The sequence below is a fragment of the Bufo bufo genome, chromosome 4 (assembly GCF_905171765.1).
Source record: "Bufo bufo chromosome 4, aBufBuf1.1, whole genome shotgun sequence".
Classification (NCBI taxonomy): Eukaryota; Metazoa; Chordata; class Amphibia; order Anura; family Bufonidae; genus Bufo; species Bufo bufo.
This window is the reverse complement of record NC_053392.1, coordinates 388,022,154-388,036,716: the sequence shown is the minus strand read 5'-3', so window position 1 is coordinate 388,036,716 and position 14,563 is coordinate 388,022,154.

Here is a 14,563-nt window from a genome sequence, read left to right as displayed (position 1 = left end):
ATATAACACCTACTGACCAGACATGAAACAACAACAAGACATACACCACACCCTGAACATAAACCCACACCAAACATCAACACCGGTAAGGTAGGGAACATAGAAGATACATAAGGAAGACATCGCTGGAGACATTGATGTCCCACTAGGTGGCACTAAAGGACTGGGCAGATGGAACACCCTGGACTGCAGCAGAGCTCCAGCACAAATGACAGCTGAAGTACAACAGACCCCAGCCAGGGAGCCACAGGAGATAAATCCCTAGTGGACACTAGTGATGAGCAGCAGGGGTCATATTCAAATTCGTAATATTTCTGTAGAATATTCGTGAATTTGTATATTCTTTATATTATACATTTCTTTTTTTTTTACGCGAAAATCAGCAAGGTAATGATTGTGTAATATGCGAATATTATACGATCAATGCAGGCGTAGGTCAAAAAATAATATATAGCACTATACAGTATAGTGCTATATATTCGTTATATCGAATATTCATAATTTTTTCTCTGAACACATGATTCCACCCTGCTTCTTACTTGTGGGCCAATGAGTCATTGGCCCACAAGCAACTTAAGCAGGGAAGAATCATGACTTCAGATGGAAAAAAATGACGAATATTCTAAAAAAACAAATATATGGCACTATATTCAATATAGTGCTATATATTTGTATTTTTAGAAAATTTGTCTTTTTTTCCATCTGAAGTGAACACTATTCACTTCAGATGGAAAAAAATTATGAATATTCTAAAATACTAATATATAGCACTATATTGAATATAGTGCCATATATTTGTTTTTTAGAATATTCGGCATTTTTTTCCATCTGAAGTCATGATTCTTCCCTGCTTAAGTTGCTTGTGGGCCAATGACTCAGCAGGGAGGAATCATGTGTTCGAATGGAAAAAATTATAAATATTCTAAATAACGAATATATAGCACTATATTCTAAATATTCACAAATTCTCGAAGTGGAGATATTCGAGCGAAAAATTTTGCTTTTTGAATATTCGTGCTCAACACTAGTGGCCACATCCAGCCAATAAGTTAACCGCTCAAGCACCAGACAGGGGAGGAACCAGGAGAAGGGGAGAAAAGAACATACGAGCCGACATCAAAACGCTGCCCCTGGCAATCGGCATGCACGGCAACGTGTCACGCGCACAACACCGAGGCCGTGACAGTAAAAGATTAAAGTTTTGGGCCTGCTAGTGAGCTGACCCTGTAAAAGATTATAGGTAAAGGCATGCTGGTGAACTGACCCTCTAAAAAATTATATGCGAGGGCCTGCAGCTGAGCTGAACCTCTAAAAAATATTATATGCAAGGGCCTGCAGGTGAGTTGATCTATAAATCACAGAAAAAAAAATGCACCAAACGGATATGCCACTGACTATACTAGCTAGTCATACAAGCAGATATTAACCACTTCCCATTTGGGCCATTTGCCCCCTTCCTGACCAGGCCTAATTTTGCAAAACTGACATATCTCACTTTATGTGGTAATAACTTTGGAACGTCTTTACTTTATCCAAGTCAAGATTGTTTTCTCGTGACACATTGTACTTCATGATAGTAATAAATTTGAGTCAATATATTTCACCTTTTATTTATGAAAAAATCCCAAATTTGGCAAGTATTTTGAAAAATTTGCAATTTTCTAAATTTCAATTTCTCTGCTTTTAAAACAGAAAGTGATACCTCATAAAATATTTATTACTTAACATTCCCCATATGTGTACTTTTATGTTGGCATCATTTGTAATTTTTTATTTTTTTTTAGGACGTTAGAAGGCTTAGAAGTTTAGAAGCAATTCTTCAAATTTTTAAGAAAATTGCCAAAACCGACTTTTTAAGGACCAGTTCAGGTCTGAAGTCACTTTGTGGGGCTTACATAGTGGATACCCCGATAAATGACCCCACTGTAGAAACTACACCCCTCAAGTTACTTAATACCGATTTTACAAACTTTGTTAACCCTTTAGGCATTCCACAAGAATTTAAGAAAAATGGAGATCAAATTTTTAAATTTCACTTTTTTGGCAGATTTTCCATTTTAATCCAACTTTTTCTTTAACACATCGATGGTTAACAGCCAAACAAAACTCAATATTTATTACCCAGATTCTGCAGTTTACAGAAACACCCCACATGTGGTCATAAACTGCTGTATGGGCACACGTCAGGGCGCAGAAGAAAAGGAACTCCACATGGTTTTTAGATGCCATGTCCCATTTGATGCCCACCGATGCACCCTTACAGTAGAAACTCCCAAGAAGTGATCCCATTTTGGAAACTAGGGTATAAGGTGCCAGTTTTATTGGTACTATTTTTGGGTACATATGATTTTTTTTTGATCATTCATTATAACACTTTATGGGGCAAGGTGACCAAAAAATTGGTTGTTTGAGCACAGTTTTTATTTATTAATTTTTACAGCGTTCACCTGAGGGGTTTTCGGTCAAGTGACATTTTTATAGAGCAGATTGTTACGGACGTGGCAATACCTAATATGTATACTTTTTCTTATTTATTTAAGTTTTACACAATAATAGCATTTTTGAAACAAAAAAAATGTTTTAATGTGTCCATGTTCTGAGAGCTATATTTTTTTTTTTTCATTTTTTTTGAGAGATTTTCTTATGTAGGGGCTCATTTTTTGCGGGATGAGGTGACTGTTTTATTGGTACAATTTTGTGGGACATACGCCTTTTTGATCACTTGGTGTTGCACTTTTTGTAATGTAAGGTGACAAATGCCTTTTTTTTGACAGTTATTTTCTTTTTTTATGGAGTTTATCGGACTGGGTCGATTATGTGATATATTTATAGAGCCGACCGTCACAGATGCGGCAATACCAAATATGTCTATTTTTTTTATTACATTTTTCTCTATTTAAAAATTATTTTTTTTTATTCCTTACTTGGGGATTTATTTATTTATTTTTTTACATGTGAAACCTTTTTTTTTTTTATTTTACACTTTTCGTCCCCCATAAGGTCATACAAGACCTCTGGGGGACATTTAACTTCACTTTTTTTTTTTTCCACTGTTGATTTCTCCTGTAACTGGGGCTGACATAGTAGCCCCAGTTACAGGAGAAATACACCCCCCAGAGAGGCTGTACAGCCTCATTGCAGGGCTGATCGAGGTATGTGTATGCAGCGATCCAGAAGGCAGGGACACCTGGGCACTGTCGCTGCCTTCTCTCTGCTTGTCACTGACAGCGGGCAATCTGATCAGCAGCTGCACGATTAGCGTGCAGCTGCAGTTTCTGAACGGATGTTCTGGAACGTCCATTTAGAAATTGAGAACCACCTCCCGGACCTTTATAGTCAACGTGCGGACGGGAAGTGGTTAAAAGCTGAGACTTTTGCCAATATATTCCTGTCAGGAACACATCGGAGCCCCTTATGCACCACATCACGGTCTCTCGGCATGGCAAGGGGTCCTACTACTAGGCTAACGATGGTGTGAACACGGTCTGAAGGTGATGAAATCCAGCTCACAGCCAAGCTTCCACACAACCGCATAGCAGGACAACTAATGCAATGTGAATAAAGCAAGACTGTAAGCCACACCCATATCAGACCGTGTGATGGAGGCTACCAGGTGCAAAAGAATGTTAAATGCCAGGTGAGTTGACCCTGTAAAACATTATATTTGAAGGGCATATATGCGAGGGCATTATATGTGACGAATAAGCATGTTGATATGATGGAGGAGGAGGATGAGAAAAGGAAGATTCAGCCATATATCCTTGTTTGCAGTAGAAGGGGTGCATGGAAATATAGTGTATTCAGTACATTATAAACAACACATTTAACCTCCTCAGGACCGCCGTACGCAGGATTGCGTCTTTGCGGCGGTCCTGTTGTTCTGGGTGGACGCGCCGGTGCGTCCTCTCGCGAGACGCGAGATTTCCTGTGAACGCGCGCACACAGGCGCGCGTTCACAGGATCGGAAGGTAAGCGAGTGGATCTCCAGCCTGCCAGCGGCGATCGTTCGCTGGCAGGCTGGAGATGTGATTTTTTTAACCCCTAACAGGTATATTAGACGCTGTTTTGATAACAGCGTCTAATATACCTGCTACCTGGTCCTCTGGTGGTCCCCTTTGTTTGGATCGACCACCAGAGGACACAGGCAGCTCAGTAATATGTTGCACCAAGCACCACTACACTACCCCCCCCCCCCCCGTCACTTATTAACCCCTTATTAGCCCTTGATCACCCCTGATCACCCCATATAGACTCCCTGATCACCCCCCTGTCATTGATTACCCCCCTGTCATTGATCACCCCCCTGTCATTGATCACCCCCCTGTAAAGCTCCATTCAGATGTCCGCATGATTTTTACGGATCCACTGATAGACTGATCGGATCCGTAAAAATCATACGGACGTCTGAATGCAGCCTTACAGGGGAGTGATCAATGACTGTGGTGATCACCCCATATAGACTCCCTGATCACCCCCCTGTCATTGATTACCCCTCTGTCATTGATCACCCCCCTGTAAAGCTCCATTCAGATGTCCGCATGATTTTTACGGATCCACTGATAGACTGATCGGATCCGTAAAAATCATACGGACGTCTGAATGCAGCCTTACAGGGGGGTGATCAATGACAGTTGGGTGATCACCCCATATAGACTCCCTGATCACCCCCCTGTCATTGATCACCCCCCCTGTCATTGATCACCCCCCTGTCATTGATCACCCCCCTGTCATTGATCCCCCCCCCCCCCCCCCCCCTCTGTAAGGCTGCATTCAGTCTTTTTTTTGGCCCAAGTTATCGGAATTTTTTTTTTTTTCTTACAAAGTCACATATTCCACTAACTTGTGACAAAAAATAAAATCTCACATGAACTCACCATACCCCTCACGGAATCCAAATGCGTAAAATTTTTTAGACATTTATATTCCAGACTTCTTCTCACGCTTTAGGGCCCCTAGAATGCCAGGGCAGTATAAATACCCCACATGTGACCCCATTTCGGAAAGAAGACACCCCCAGGTATTCCATGAGGGGCATATTGAGTCCATGAAAGATTGAAATTTTTGTCCCAAGTTAGCGGAACGGGAGACTTTGTGAGAAAAAAATAAAAAAATATCAATTTCCGCTAACTTGTGCCAAAAAAAAAAAATTTCTATGAACTCGCCATGCCCCTCATTGAATACCTTGGGGTGTCTTCTTTCCAAAATGGGGTCACATGTGGGGTATTTATACTGCCCTGGCATTCTAGGGGCCCCAAAGCGTGAGAAGAAGTCTGGTATCCAAATGTCTAAAAATGCCCTCCTAAAAGGAATTTGGGCCCCTTTGCGCAACTAGGCTGCAAAAAAGTGTCACACATCTGGTATCGCCGTACTCAGGAGAAGTTGGGCAATGTGTTTTGGGGTGTCATTTTACATATACCCATGCTGGGTGAGATAAATATCTTGGTCAAATGCCAACTTTGTATAAAAAAATGGGAAAAGTTGTCTTTTGCCAAGATATTTCTCTCACCCAGCATGGGTATATGTAAAAAGACACCCCAAAACACATTCCCCAACGTCTCCTGAATACGGCGATACCAGATGTGTGACACTTTTTTGCAGCCTAGGTGGGCAAAGGGGCCCACATTCCAAAGAGCACCTTTCGGATTTCACTGGTCATTTACCTACTTACCACACATTAGGGCCCCTGGAAAATGCCAGGGCAGTATAACTTTCCCACAAGTGACCCCATTTTGGAAAGAAGACACCCCAAGGTATTCCGTGAGGGGCATGGCGAGTTCCTAGAATTTTTTATTTTTTGTCACAAGTTAGTGGAAAATGATGATTTTTTTTTTTTTTTTTTTCATACAAAGTCTCATATTCCACTAACTTGTGACAAAAAATAAAAACTTCCATGAACTCACTATGCCCATCAGCGAATACCCTGGGGTCTCTTCTTTCCAAAATGGGGTCACTTGTGGGGTAGTTATACTGCCCTGGCATTCTAGGGGCCCAAATGTGTGGTAAGGAGTTTGAAATCAAATTCTGTAAAAAATGACGAGTGAAATTCGAAAGGTGCTCTTTGGAATATGGGCCCCTTTGCCCATCTAGGCTGCAAAAAAGTGTCACACATCTGGTATCTCCGTACTCAGGAGAAGGTGGGGAATGTGTTTTGGGGTGTCTTTTTACATATACCCATGCTGGGTGAGAGAAATATCTTGGCAAAAGACAACTTTTCCCACTTTTTTTTATACAAAGTTGGCATTTGACCAAGATATTTATCTCACCCAGCATGGGTATATGTAAAGACACCCCAAAACACATTCCCCAACTTCTACTGAATACGGAGATACCAGATGTGTGACACTTTTTTGCAGCCTAGGTGGGCAAAGGGGCCCACATTCCAAAGAGCACCTTTCGGATTTCACTCGTCATTTTTTACAGAATTTGATTTCAAACTCCTTACCACACATTTGGGCCCCTAGAATGCCAGGGCAGTATAACTACCCCACAAGTGACCCCATTTTGGAAAGAAGAGACCCCAAGGTATTTCGTGATGGGCATAGTGAGTTCATGGAAGTTTTTATTTTTTGTCACAAGTTAGTGGAATATGAGACTTTGTAAGAAAAAAAAAAAAAAGAAAAAAATCATCATTTTCCGCTAACTTGTGACAAAAAATAAAAAGTTCTATGAACTCACTATGCCCATCAGCGAATACCTTAGGGTGTGTATTTTCCGAAATGGGGTCATTTGTGGGGTGTTTGTACTGTCTGGCCATTGTAGAACCTCAGGAAACATGACAGGTGCTCAGAAAGTCAGAGCTGCTTCAAAAAGCGGAAATTCACATTTTTGTACCATAGTTTGTAAACGCTATAACTTTTACCCAAACCATTTTTTTTTTACCCAAACATTTTTTTTTAATCAAAGACATGTAGAACAATAAATTTAGAGCAAAATTTATATATGGATGTCGTTTTTTTTTGCAAAATTTTACAACTGAAAGTGAAAAATGTCATTTTTTTGCAAAAAAAATCGTTAAATTTCGATTAATAACAAAAAAAGTAAAAATGTCAGCAGCAATGAAATACCACCAAATGAAAGCTCTATTAGTGAGAAGAAAAGGAGGTAAAATTCATTTGGGTGGTAAGTTGCATGACCGAGCAATAAACGGTGAAAGTAGTGTAGGTCAGAAGTGTAAAAAGTGGCCTGGTCTTTCAGGGTGTTTAAGCACTGGGGGCTGAGGCGGTTGCCTTTATGTTCAACCGCTTTTCTCTGGTGGAGTCGAAGTCATGGTCAATCCAATCAGCATTTTCAGTTAAAAGGTGGATACGCTTATCTGTTATAATGCCACCAGCATCACTAAATACCTACTCAGACAACACTGGTGGCAGGGCAGGCCAGCACCTCCAAAGCATAGAGCGCCAGTTCGTGCCACATGTCCAGCTTCGACACACAGTAGTTGTAAGGCACTGAGGGATCATTGAGGACGCTGACACGGTCTGCTATGTATTCCTTCACCATCTTCCAAAAATTTTCTCTCCTTGTGACAGTAGGCCGTGCATTAGGGTGAGGGTGCTGGCGGGGTGTCATGAAACTGTCCCATGCTTTTTTAGAGTGTTGCCCTGCCTCTGTTAGAACTGCTGTGTGTTCCCCTTGTCTCCCCTCCTCGGTTGGCCAAGGAACTACAGACTCTGCCGCCAGCGTTGTCAGCTGGAAATTTTTGGAGAAATTTTTCAACAAGGATCTTCTGGTATTGCACTGCTTTGCTTGTCCTCTCCACCAGAAGAATGAGAGATGAGAAGTTCTCTTTGTAGCAGTTGTCAAGAAGGGTGAACAACCAGTAATCCCTGTTGTCTAAAATGCTTAACGCGTGGGTCGTGGGAAAGGCAGCCTGACATGAAGTGAGCCATCTGTGCCAGAGTACCAACAGGCAAGACTTCGCTGTCATCATCAGGAGGATGACTCTCAATCTCCTCATCCTCTTCTGCCCACCCACGCTGAACAGATGGAATTAAACTTCCATGGGTATTCCCCTCTGTAGCAGAGGAAACCATTTCCTGCTCCTCCCTCCTCTGCCGCTTCATTGTCCAATTTGCGCTGAGAATACAAACTGAGGGTGGTCTGGCTATCACCCAGTGTAATGTCATCCCCCATTTACACCTCTTCCACATGCAAACTGTCTTCCTTTTATTCTGAGTAGTGAGCGTTTGAGTAGACACAGAAGTGGGAACGTTACGCTGATAATAGCGTTATTGCCGCACAATATCTGAGTTGATTCCTCAAAGTTCCTTAAAACCTCACAGAGGTCAGACATCCATGCCCACTCCTCGCTTATGAATAGCAGAAGCTGACTGGAAAGGCGATGACCATGTTGCAGCTGGTATTCCACTACTGCCCTCTGCTGCTCACAATGCCTGGCCAACATGTGGAACGTGGAGTTCCAGCGCGTGCTCACATTGCACAACAGCCGATGAGCTAGCAATTTCGAGCACAGCTGCAGTGTTGACAGACCGGCTGAAGCTGTTGGTGAGTTGTGGAAATGTTCACACACGTGGCGCACCTTCACCGGTAGCTCAGGCAAATTGTGGTAGGTTTTGAGAAAACGCTGAACCACAAGGTTGAAGACGTGGGCAAGGCATGGGATGTGTCTAAGCTTGCCGAGCCCCAAAGCGCCACAAAGTTATGGCCATTATCAGACACATCCATGCCTGGTTTTAGGTTGAGTAGCGAGAGCCATAGCTCAGTCTTGTCTCTAATCCCCTGCCATAGCTCTGCAGAGGTTTGCTGTTTGTCCCCTAAGCATAACAGCTTCAGCATGGCCTGTTGCCGCTTTCCCCAGCTACCGACTGATGACTGAATGGTGCTGCACGTGGATAATTTGGAGGTGGAAGTTGAGGAGGAGAAGTGGGGGTTGGAGCCACTAACGTAGGTGCTGGCGGAAACTCCGATTGACGTAGGGCCTGCAATCCTTGGCGTCGGTAGCACCTGTGCCATCCCAGGGTATGACTCGCTCCCAGCCTCCACAACATTCATCCAGTGTGCCGTCAGGGAAATGTAGCGTCCCTGGCCGAATGCCCTTGTCCATGTGTCTGTGGTTAAGTGGAGCTTCCCAGTAACTGCGCTGGTCAGGGCACGTGTGATGTTAAGGGACACATGTTGGTGTAAGGCAGGCATGGCACAGCTTGAAAAATAGTGGTGGCTGGGGACTGCGCAACGCGGGACGTCCACCGACATCAGGCTGCGGAAGGCCTCAGTGTCCACAAGCTTAAATGGCGACATCTCCAGGGCCAGTAATTTGGAAAGCTGCGCATTAACCTCCCTGGCGGTATGATTATGTCAGGAATTTTGTACCAAAAGTGGTACAATTTTTTTGCATGGAAATTTGGTGTTATGTATTGTAGGCCTGCAATTCTTAGTAATTACTTACTAAACTAATTACTTACTTACTAAAGTTTGAAACACAAAATCATTAATTATAATCTAATTTAATATAATTTTATTCAATAATGTAATAAAGAATAATGAAATTTGTCAAACAAAGAAAATTCAATAAACATCCTGAGTGTGATAAATTTTGAAACATGGGACTGCACAAAGTCCGACGTCACAATCAGGACAATGGAACCTGGTTTCTTTTCGGACTTTCTTTCCGTTACCATCTCTCTTTGAGCAGCAAACCACGCACATCCTGATAGGTGCTGCCTTTTTTGGAGTTGGCGGGATGTAGTCCATAAAGTGGCGACCAGTCAGGCGTTACTGTGTAGTTCGGGTTCGTACCGAATTTTGGGGTGTCTGTGACACGAACCCGAACATTTTCGTAAAAGTTCGGTGTTCGGCGCTTTCTTGGCGCTTTTTGAAAGGCTGCAAAGCAGCCAATCACAGCCATGCCTACTATTGGCATGGCTGTGATTGGCCAGTGCAGCATGTGACCCAGCCTCTATATAAGCTTGGGTCACGTAGCGCTGCACGTCACTCTGCTGATACAAGTGTAGGGAGAGGTTGCAGCTGCGACGTTAGGGCGAGATTAGGCAGTGATTAACTCCTCCAAAAGACTTCATTCAGTGATCGATCTACAGCTGTGGATCATTGAACTTCTGCTATTCAATTGCTCACTGTTTTTAGGCTGCCCAGAGCGTTTTTCAGTCACTTTTTCTGGGGTGATCGGCGGCCATTTTGTGGCTTGTGGTGCGCCAGCACAAGTGGCCACCAAGTACATTTAACCATCAATAGTGTGGTTATTTTTTGGCCATATACTACATCAGGGGAAAGCTGAGCCTGTCACGAAGTTATTCTCAATAACTTCACACACATTCTACAGTGCAGATCCAAGTCTAATTCTGTGATTAAACGTATACCTGTCACCCAGCGCCTAAAAAATAGGCCTCACATTTATATTCATCCAAATCTGTCATTACTGCTTTAGCTGGTCAAGTTATTTAGTGTCCGTCAAAGCACAGTTTTTGTTCTGGGTTGAAATACAATTCCCAATTTTGCAATTCTCTAAATTAGTGGTTTCTGCTGTATCAGGCCTACTTTAAATCTATCCCTAAAAGGGTATATTAGATTCAAGGTGCTGATAGGGTAATTCTCAATAACTTCACACACACGCTACTGTGCAGATCCAAGTCTAATTCTGTCCGTAAACGTATACCTGTCACCCAGCGCCTAAATAATAGGCCTCAAATTTATATTCAGCTAAATATGTCATTACTGGTGTGCCTGTATTAGTGTAATACGGTACCTAAATAGATAGCCAGATATTGTTAGGTGTCTGTAAAAAAAAAAAAAAAAAAAAAAAAAGGCCTGAATTTGAATTCAATACATTGGGCCAAATAATATTTTTCTTATTGTGGTGAATGGTAACAATGAGGAAAACATCTAGTAAGGGACGCGGACATGGTCGTGGTGGTGATAGTGGACCCTCTGGTGCTGGGAGAGGACGTGGCCGTTCTGCCACAGCCACACGTCCTAGTGTACCAACTACCTCAGGTCCCAGTAGCCGCCAGAATTTACAGCCATATTTGGTGTGGTCCAATGCCGTTCTAAGGATGGTAAGGCCTGAGCAGGTACAGGCATTAGTCAATTGGGTGGCCGACAGTGCATCCAGCACGTTCACATTATCTCCCACCCAGTCTTCTGCAGAAAGCGCACAGATGGCGCATGAAAACCAAGCCCATCAGTCTGTCACATCACCCCCATGCATATCAGGGAAACTGTCTGAGCCTCAAGTTATGCAGCAGTCTCTTATGCTGTTTGAAGACTCTGCTGGCAGGGTTTCCCAAGGGCATCCACCTAGCCCTTCCCCAGGTGTGGAAGAGATAGAATGCACTAACGCACAACCACTTTATGTTTCCTAATGATGAGGACATGGGAATACCACCTCAGCACGTCTCTGATGACGAAACACAGGTGACAACTGCTGCGTCTTTCTGCAGTGTGCAGACTGAACAGGAGGTCAGGGATCAAGACTGGGTGGAAGACAATTCAGGGGACGATGAGGTCCTAGACCCAACATGGAATGAAGGTCGTGCCACTGACTTTCACAGTTTGGAGGAAGAGGCAGTGGTGAGACCGAGCGAGCAGTGGGCAAAAGCAGAACACCCGCCGCCAAGAGACTCCGCCTGCTACTGACCGCCGCCATCTGGGACCGAGCACCCCAAAGGCAGCTTCAAGGAGTTCCCTGGCATGGCACTTCTTCAAACAATGTGCTGACGACAAGACCAGAGTGGTTTGCACGCTGTGCCATCAGAGCCTGAAGCAAGGCATTAACGTTCTGAACCTTAGCACAACCTGCATGACCAGGCACCTGCATGCAAAGCATGAACTGCAGTGGAGTAAACACCTTAAAAACAAGGAAGTCACTCAGGCTCCCCCTGCTACCTCTTCTGCTGCTGCTGCATTGGCCTCTTCTGCTGCTGCCGCCGCCTCAGCCTCTTCCTCCGCCTCTGGAGGAACGTTGGCACCTGCCGCCCTGCAAACATGGGATGTACCACCAACACCACCTGCGTCACCAAGCATCTCAACCATGTCACACGGCAGCGTTCAGCTCTCCATCTCACAAACATTTGAGAGAAAGCGTAAATTCCCACCTAGCCACCCTCGATCCCTGGCCCTGAATGCCAGCATTTCTAAACTACTGGCCTATGAAATGCTGTCATTTAGGCTGGTGGACACAGACCGCTTCAAACAGCTCATGTCGCTTGCTGTCCCACAGTATGTTGTTCCCAGCCGGCACTACTTCTCCAAGAGAGCCGTGCCTTCCCTGCACAACCAAATATCCGATAAAATCAAGTGTGCTCTGCGCAACGCCATCTGTGGCAAGGTCCACCTAACCACAGATACGTGGACCAGTAAGCACGGCCAGGGATGCTAGATTTCCCGAACTGCACACTGGGTAAATGTAGTGGCGGCTGGGCCCCAGGCGGAGAGCTGTTTGGCGCACGTCCTTCCGCCGCTAAGGATCGCAGGGCAACATTCTTTGCCTCCTGTCTCCTCCTACTCAGCTTCCTCCTCCTCCTTCTTCCACCTGCTCATCCAGTCAGCCACACACCTTCACCACCAACTTCAGCACAACCCGGGGTAAATGTCAGCAGGCCGTTCTGAAACTCATATGTTTGGGGGGACAGGCCCCACACTGCACAGGAGTTGTGGCGGGGTATAGAACAACAGACCGACGAGTGGTTGCTGCCGGTGAGCCTGAAGCCCGGCCTGGTGGTGTGCGATAATGGGCAAAATCTCGTTGCAGCTCTGGGACTAGCCAATTTGACGCACATCCCTTGCCTGGCGCATGTGCTGAATTTGGTGGTGCAGAAGTTCATTCGCAACTACCCCGACATGTCAGAGCTGCTGCATAAAGTGCAGGCCGTCTGTTCGCGCTTCCGGCGTTCACATCCGGCCGCTGCTCGCCTGTCTGCGCTACAGCGTAACTTCGGCCTTCCCGCTCACCGCCTCATATGCGACGTGCCCACCAGGTGGAACTCCACCTTGCACATGCTGGACAGACTGTGCGAGCAGCAGCAGGCCATAGTGGAGTTTCAGCTGCAGCACGCACAGGTCAGTCGCACTGCGGAACAGTACCACTTCACCACCAATGACTGGGCCTCCATGCGAGACCTGTGTGCCCTGTTGCGCTGTTTCGAGTACTCCACCAACATGGCCAGTGGCGATGACGCCGTTATCAGCGTTACAATACCACTTCTATGTCTCCTTGAGAAAACACTTAGGGCGATGATGGAAGAGGAGGTGGCCCAGGAGGAGGAGGAGGAAGAGGGGTCATTTTTAGCACTTTCAGGCCAGTCTCTTCGAAGTGACTCAGAGGAAGGTTTTTTGCAACAGCAGAGGCCAGGTACAAATGTGGCCAGACAGGGCCCACTACTGGAGGACGTGGAGGAGGATGAGGATGAAGCATGTTCACAGCGGGGTGGCACCCATCTCAGCTCGGGCCCATCACTGGTGCGTGGCTGGGGGGAAACACAGGACGATGACGATACGCCTCCTACAGAGGACAGCTTGTCCTTACCTCTGGGCAGCCTGGCACACATGAGCGACTACATGCTGCAGTGCCTGTGCAACGACAGCAGAGTTGCCCACATTTTAACGTGTGCGGACTACTGGGTTGCCACCCTGCTGGATCCACGGTACAAAGACATTGTGCCCACCTTACTTCATGCACTGGAGCGTGATGGTAAGATGCGCGAGTACAAGCGCACGTTGGTAGACGCGCTACTAAGAGCATTCCCAAATGTCACAGGGTAACAAGTGGAAGGCGAAGGCAGAGGAGGAGCAAGAGGTCGCCAACGCAGCTGTGTCACGGCCAGCTCCTCTGAGGGCAGGGTTAGCATGGCAGAGATGCGGAAAAGTTTTGTCACCACGCCACAGCTAACTGCACCACCACCTGATGCGGAACGTGTTAGCAGGAGGCATAATTTCACTAACATGGTGGAACAGTACCTGTGCACACCCCTCCACGTACTGACTGACGGCCCCATTCAACTTCTGGGTCTCCAAATTGTCCACGTGGCCAGAGCTAGCCTTCTATGCCTTGGAGGTGCTGGCCTGCACGGCGGCCAGCGTTTTGTCTGAACGTGTATTCAGCACGGCAGGGGGCGTCATTACAGACAAACGCAGCCGCCTGTGCAGAAGTTCAGACAATGTGGACAAGCTGACGTTCATAAAAATGAACCAGGCATGGATCCCACAGGACCTGTCCATCCCTTGTGCAGATTAGACATTTATAACTACCTCCCCTTAACCATATATTATTGTACTCCAGGGCACTTCCTCATTCAATCCTTTATTTATTTTCATTTTACCATTATATTGGTGAGCACCCGACAGCATAGGGAGGGTGATAAGAGACTGGGGGTATTCCCTAAGCCCCCTTTGCCCCCGAGTTATAAGGGGTCATGGCCCTTTAAGGTGGTGAGTAGTAAGGGGAGTATAGTAGGAGTTAATGGAAAGCTCCCATGATCCAGTGGGATTAGGGGCGGTGCTGATGGGTATATATGCTTGGGAATGTGCTTCCCACTTCCTCTTGACGGTGGATGAGCTGGTTTGAGGTACCCCTTCGCCGCTGTCATGTCCGCAG